Source organism: Felis catus, chromosome F2 (assembly GCF_018350175.1).
Source record: "Felis catus isolate Fca126 chromosome F2, F.catus_Fca126_mat1.0, whole genome shotgun sequence".
Classification (NCBI taxonomy): Eukaryota; Metazoa; Chordata; class Mammalia; order Carnivora; family Felidae; genus Felis; species Felis catus.
The window spans coordinates 41,560,078-41,567,402 of NC_058385.1; positions in this window are offsets into that span (position 1 = coordinate 41,560,078).

A 7,325-nucleotide genomic window follows, 5' to 3' on the forward strand; every position below is an offset into this window, starting at 1 on the left:
GCAGTCGGTTAAGCATCCGACTTCAGCCAGGTCACGATCTCGCGGTATGTGAGTTCGAGCCCCGCGTCAGGCTCTGGGCTGATGGCTCAGAGCCTGGAGCCTGTTTCCGATTCTGTGTCTCCCTCTCTCTCTGCCCCTTCCCCGTTCATGCTCTGTCTCTCTCTGTCCCCCAAAAAATAAATAAACGTTGAAAAAAAAATTACAAAAAAATAAAAATAAATAAAATATAGTAGAGAAACATTCAGAAATCTACACTTGGAGCAATATATTAGGACCAAAATTTCTAAATAAAATGGAACTGATTCAGGAAGTATCCATGGAGATGATAGATAGATAGATATTTTTTAATATACAATTTCTTATAGCCTTACTCACTTTGGCAGGTCACACGCCAAGTTTAGAGGAGGTAGCCAAGCAAGAAGGATGAATCTTAATAGTCCCAGTTTCAAATGAAAACGCGAGTTAAGGTCATGTTGAGGATCTGCTAAGTGCAAGACACTGGCGAAGATCCAGTGAGTGACCACCACCTGTGGCTAAGCTCCAAGAACCCCTAAGTGAAGCAGAGATCAGCTAAGTGTTCGGAGAGATCAGCGTGCTGCCCAGAGAAGGGCCTCATTGCATCGGGTCTCACTGCACCTAAGATACCACGAATTGTAAGAAAGCCCGTTTTATGTGTCACTAAGAAAGAACAAACAGTCACTTATGCTATGGCATGCCACTGACTGTGGGACACATGTGGATATCACAGGTGTTAAAGCGAGAATCAATGTGCATCTTAAAAGTGGTGGAACACGGAAGTTTCCACAACAAGGGGAACGGAAGGAAAGAAATGTAGACAATTCAGAGGGAATAGAATACCTAGCAGGAAAAACAGATTTTTAAAAAACTCTTTTTTTTTTTTAATGTTTATTTTGAGAATGAGAGAGAGGGAGCAGGGGAGGGGGAGAGAGAGAGAGGGAGGGAGAGACTCCTAAGCAGGCTCCCTGTTAGGGCAGAGCCTGACACGGGGCTCAAAGTCACGAACCATGAAATCAGGACCCGAGACGGAATCAAGAGTCGGACGCTTAGCCAACCGAGCCACGCAGGCGCCCCAGGAGAAGCAGATTTAAACAAGAGCAGCAGATAAAAATTTTGGACCACATAACACCAGATGTTAGGACATTGCAAGTCAAATTTAGTGAGCTCCAAGCACCGCTTCCCACTGGCTTGCGAGAGAGCCCCTTGTGTCCCTCTCCCAGGATCAGGCAAGAATGCCAGCAGATGGTACAATAAAAGGGGGGGGGGCAGCTGGAGCTGGATCCCACTGTGGCTGCCGTCACTGCCAGGCAGCCCCACGTTGCAGGAGCTCCAGTGCCCTTCCAGAGCTCTGCCTCCCAGCTCTCAGCCCCTTGCCTTCAGAGAGCTGTTGCCTCAAGGGCTGGGTTTTACACTGAACAGTCTCTGCCAGCAACCCACAGCAACCCCCCATTTGGGGTACCACACTCAGCGGGGGCTGAACCTCCATAAACAAAGGTCTTTCACTCCTGTCCCTGCTCATGGTCTCAGCCACGCTCCTGGGCTCCCAGCACTCACCTCTACCCATTCTCTAGGGCATACCCAGCTTAATCCTGGTCAGTGAGGCTGAACTAAAAGCTCTTTGATTGCTCTACTAGGAGCCAAGAGGGCATAAAGAGAACCCAGCCCAAATCAGTTTAAGCAAAAAGAGAAATCTTACTCACCTACACAATAGTCCAAAGGTAGAGCTTGATCAAGGCAGTAGGGTATATCACCAAGCAGGGCCGTCTCTCCTTCCCTTCTTCACTTCCTCCACATGGGCTCTGCCCCCAAGAGCCTCCCCGTTTCTGGGCTGAGAGCATGGTTGTAGTTCTAGGTTCAGGTGTTCCTTGACTGAAGTCAGGTGGAAATGGGCCTCAGACTCTCTCTCTCTGCAGGCCCAAAAAGAATCTCAAATGCATCTCGTTAGCTTTGGGTAGCTCACAATCCTATCCATGGGCTCACCGCTGTGGCCAAGGGGAGTGCATTTCTGCCAGGCCAGGCCTCATTCATACGCTTACTCCCAGATCCGGGAACGTTCAGGCCATCTGTAACTAATGTGGATCATGGCAGGAAGAATAGAGGATCCCTAGATGAAAATAGGGATGCTACCATCAGAAGGAAAATGGTTGAGAATTTCCACAAAACAACCCATCTCTGCTTCACTCGATGTTTTCCCTAGTAGACGTATTCTTCCTCTTGATAACATCCTCCAGTGGTGTGATGAGGGCTGCAGTAAGGGAAGGGTGCCACAGGAGCCCACGCAGGCTTCTCCCTTGCCTTTGTCAGAGAGAAGACACAATCATCTGCTGAGAGATCAGGACAGCTTTGGGTTTGAGTGGTCTCTCAAAGTGTGTTCCCCGGACCCACAGCAGCAGCCACACCTAGGAACTTGCTAGAAATACACATACTGGGGCCCCAACCCAGAATTACTGATCACACACTTTGGAGGTGGGACCCCGTGATCTGTGTTTGAACGAGCCCTCTAGGACATCTTTTTTTCCCTCCAAGTTTTTATTTAAATTCCAGTTAACATACAGTGTAGTATTAGTTTCAGGTGTAGATTTTTTTTTAATTTTTTAATTTATTTTTTATTTTTTATATATATTTTTTAACGTTTTATTTTTATTTTTGAGACAGGGAGAGACAGAGCATGAACAGGGGAGGGTCAGAGAGAGGGAGACAAGAATCCGAAACAAGCTCCAGGGTCTGAGCTGTCAGCACAGAGCGGACACGGGGCTCGAACTCACGGACCGCGAGATCATGACCTGAGCCGAAGTCAGACGCTCAACCGACTGAGCCACCCAGGCGCCCCTGTAGAATTTTTTAAAATAATTTTTTAAGTTTATTTAATTTCTACACTCAACACCGGGCTCGCACTCACGACGCATGCTCTCCGACTGAGCCAGCTAGGTGCCTGTCAGGTGTAGAATTTAGTGATTCACCCCTTATATATAACACCTGGTGCTCATCACAGCAAGCACACTCCTTAATCCCCACCCACCACTTATTTAGCTCATCCCCTGCCCCTACCTCCCCTCGGGTAACCATCACTTTGTTTTGTATAGTTAAGTCTTTTTCGGTTTTCCACTCTTTACCCCCACCATGTTCGTTTCTTTTGTTTCTTAAATTTCACACGTGAGTGAAATCATACAGTATTTGTCTTTCTCTTGACTGACTTATTTTGCCTATCATTAGACTCTCTAGCTCCACCACATTGTTGCAAATGGCAAGATTTCATTCCTTTTTATGGCTGAGTAATATTCCATTGTATATATATACCACGTCTTCTTTATCCATTCATCAGTCCATGGACACTGGGGCTATTTCCATAATTTGGCTATTGTAGATAATGCTACTATAAACACAGGGGTGCGTGTATCCCTTCAAATTCTTATTTTTGTATCCTTTGGGTAAATACTTAGTGCAATTGCTGGATCATAGGGTAGTTCTATTTTTAATATTTTTTTAATGTTTATTTATTTTTGAGGTACAGAGAGAGACAGAGCATGAATGGGGGAGGGGCAGAGAGAGAGGGAGACACAGAATCTGAAGCAGCCTCCAGGCTCCGAGCTGTCAGCACAGAGCCCGACTCGGGGCTCGAACTCACAGACCGTGAGATCATGACCTGAGTCGAAGTTGGACGCTCAACCAACTGAACCACCCAGGCGCCCCTATTTTTAATTTTTTGAGGAACCTTTATACTGTTTTCAAGAGTGCCTGAAGAGCCCTCCTGTAATTCTGGTGCTCACTCAAATTTCAGAACTGTTTGGTTAGAGCTTTGCTACTCAAAATGTGGCCCATGAACTCACAGCATGGACATCACTTGGGATCTTATTAGAAATGCAGCATCTCTGGGCACTTGGGTGGCTCAGTCGGTTAGGTGTCTGACTTTGGCTCTGGTCAAGATCTCATTGTTCATGAGTTCCAGCCCCACATCTGACTCTGTGCTGACAGCTCAGAGCTTGAAGCCTGCTTCTGATTCTGTGTGTGTCTCTCTCTGGCTCTCTCTCATTCAGGCTTTGTCTCTCTCTCAAAAATAAATAAGCATTAAAAAAAAAAAAAAAAAAAAGAAATGCAGCATCTCTGGCCCCACCCCAGACCTACTGGATCTGAATCTGCATCCTTACTAAGATTGCCCACATGGTTTGTTTGCACATTGAAGTTTGATAGCAGGGGCGCCTGGGTGGCTCAGTCGGTTAAGCGTCCGACTTCGGCTCAGGTCACGATCTCGCAGTCTGTGAGTTCGAGCCCCGCGTCGGGCTCTGGGCTGACAGCTCAGAGCCTGGAGCCTGTTCCCGATTCTGTGTCTCCCTCTCTCTCTGACCCTCCCCCGTTCATGCTCTGTCTCTCTCTGTCTCAAAAATAAATAAATGTTAAAAAAAATTTTTTTAAACAAAAAAAAAAAATAAAGTTTGATAGCATTGGACTTGGGGGCTCGAAGAGAGTAGAGAAAGGGAAGTGCATAGAGTTGATCAGAGGCATGCAGAATGGCCAAAGAATGGCACTTGAGCTTGTATACCCTAAGTATCTCATGGTCCTGCTCCCCACAATTGTGTGATTTTGTACAGTAGCTCTTGAGCAGCTCGATCATAGGAACAAAGTCCTAGACTGAGGTTGACATGAAGTCATGTCATGAAGTCATGACATGAAGTCATGTTAGAAAGATAAGAGATTCAGTTGAGCATGTAGTTGTGGGAATGGCCAAATGGTGCAGAAAGAGGTGTAGACTGAATGGGGGGATGGTGGCCACAGAAAAAGTGGGTGGGAGCCTGAATATTTCTAGTAACTTGAAGCAAGTAAAGTGGAGAAACAGCTACATGGAGGAGTAGTGGTACTGGGTTGACCCAGTAGTGGTACTGGGTTGACTGAGGAAGGATCTGCCCCCATGTTCTCTGGGTCACTGGCAGTTGGCTTTCTTTGTGGCTGTAGAATTCATAGCAGCTGTCTCTTTCAAAACCAGCAGCAAACTGCTTCAAGTCCGTAACCCCTAGAGTCTCTTTCAAAGAGTTTGCCTGATTGGTCAGTCCCATCGATGAGAATCTCGTTTTTGATCTTGAAGTCCACTGATTAAGGCTGTGATTACATCTGCAAAATCCCTACCTTTGCCATAGAATGTAACCTAATCTAGGAGCAACATCCCCTTTGTCATATTCTACTGGTGGGAAGCAACAGGTTCAGCCCTCACTGAAAGGGAAGGGATTGGTTGTAGAAGCTGTAACTTACACAGGTCGTCTTAGGTGGGTGTCCACCACAGACTGTGAGAAACCCGGCTCTCATTTTCTATCATACATTCACTGTTCAGTCCTGGTATACACATAAAATAATGACATAATTGCTATGTCTCACTGCTATGTCTGTGAGAAATAGACCTACTAATTAGAGCAGGTTATTTGTGCAGTTTTGTCCCAGCTTTACATATCTGGTCAAAATACTGACTTCCTGTTGCTTAGTTCTCCCCCGCCCCTTTCCTTTCAGTGTGGTTATGCACTCATTTCTAATAGGTTCAATTGCCCTTGCTTCACTTTTGGGGTTCTTCCTCTCCTCCAAACACCCTGGTTGATTTTCATTTTTTATTGGGAGGTATTGGAAGCATTTCTATGGGTTTTTTTTTTGTTGTTTGTTTGTTTTTTTAGCATTTCTATGGTTCTAAAAGCTGAAGTTGTACAAACAGGGATGCTCAGAGAAATGAGGCACTCCCTCATCCTCGGAGACCTGATCCACCTCCTCCCTTGTGTCCAACTCTTTTTTACCCATCCTCTGTAGGTGACCAGTCTCTTTAGCTTCTGGCTTATTCTTCCAATATTCCGCACAAATAGATATGTGTGTGTTTTCTTACATTCTTTCTTACATGAAGGGTAACTTACTATACTCTTTTGCACTTTGCTTTTTTTTTTTTTTCATTTAAAAGTCTCAGAAATCAATCCAAATCAGTTCGTAGAGGTTATCCTCATTTTTTTTGGATTGATATGCATAGACCTCCATTGTGTGGATGTGTCATAATTTTTCCTTCTATTTTTAGCACTTAATATTTATTTTATTTATTTATTTATTTATCTATGTACAAGTTAGTTAATATACAGTGTAGTCTTGACTTCAGGAGAACCCAGTGATTCATCTCTTACATATGATACCCAGTGCTCATCCTGAAAAGTGCACTCCTTAATGCCCATCATTCATTTAACCCATCCCTCCACACACCTCCTTTCCACCAACCCCTCAGTCTGTTCCCTGTATTTAAGAGTCTCTTATGGTTTGGCCCGTCTCTGTTTTTGTCTTATTTTTCCATTCCTTCCCCTATATTTATCTATTGAGTTTCTCAAATTCCACATACAAGTGGAATCATAGGATAACTGTCTTTCTCTGACTTATTTTGCTTAGCTAATACCCAATTCATCCACATGTTGCAAATGGCAAGATTTCATTCTTTTTCATTGCCAGGTAGTATTCCATTGCATATATGTGTCACATCTTTTTAATCCATTCATCAGTTGATGGACATTTGGGCTCTTTCCATAATTTGGCTATTGTTGATAGTGCTGCTATAAACATTGAGGTACATGTGCCCCTTTGAATCAGCATTTTTGTATCCTTTGGATAAATTCCTCGTAGCGCAATTGCTGAGTCATAGGGTAGTTCTATTTTTAATTTTTTGAGGAACCTCCATACTGTTTTCCAGAGTGGCTGCACCAGTTTGCATTCCCACAAATAGTGCAAAAGGGTTCCCCTTTCTCCACATCCTCTCCAACATCTGTTGTTTCCTGAGTTACTTTTAGCCATTCTGACTGTTGTAAGGTGGTAGCTCATTGTCATTTTGATTTGTATGTCCCTGATGAGTGATGTTGAGCATCTTTTTATGTGTCTGCCATCTGGATATCTTCTTGGGAAAAGTGTCTATTCATGTCTTTTGCCCATTTCTCCACTAGATTATTTGTTTTGGGGTGTTGAGCTTGGTAAGTTCTTTATACATTTTGGATACTAACCCTTTATCTGATAGGTCATTTATGAATATCTTCTCCCATTCTGTCGGTTGCCTTTTAGTTTTGTTGTTTCCTTTTCTGCTCTTTTTGTCTTGATGAGGTCCCAATAGCTCATTTTTGCTTTCATTTCCTTTGCCTCTGGAGACATGTCAGGTAAGAGGTTGCTGCCTGTTTTCTCCTCTAGGATTTTGATGGTTTCCTGCCTCACATTTAGGTCTTTTCATCCATTTTGAATTTATTTTTGTGTATGATGTAAGAAAGCGGTCCAGTTTCATTCTTCTGCACGCTGCTGTCCAGTTTTCTCAGAATCAT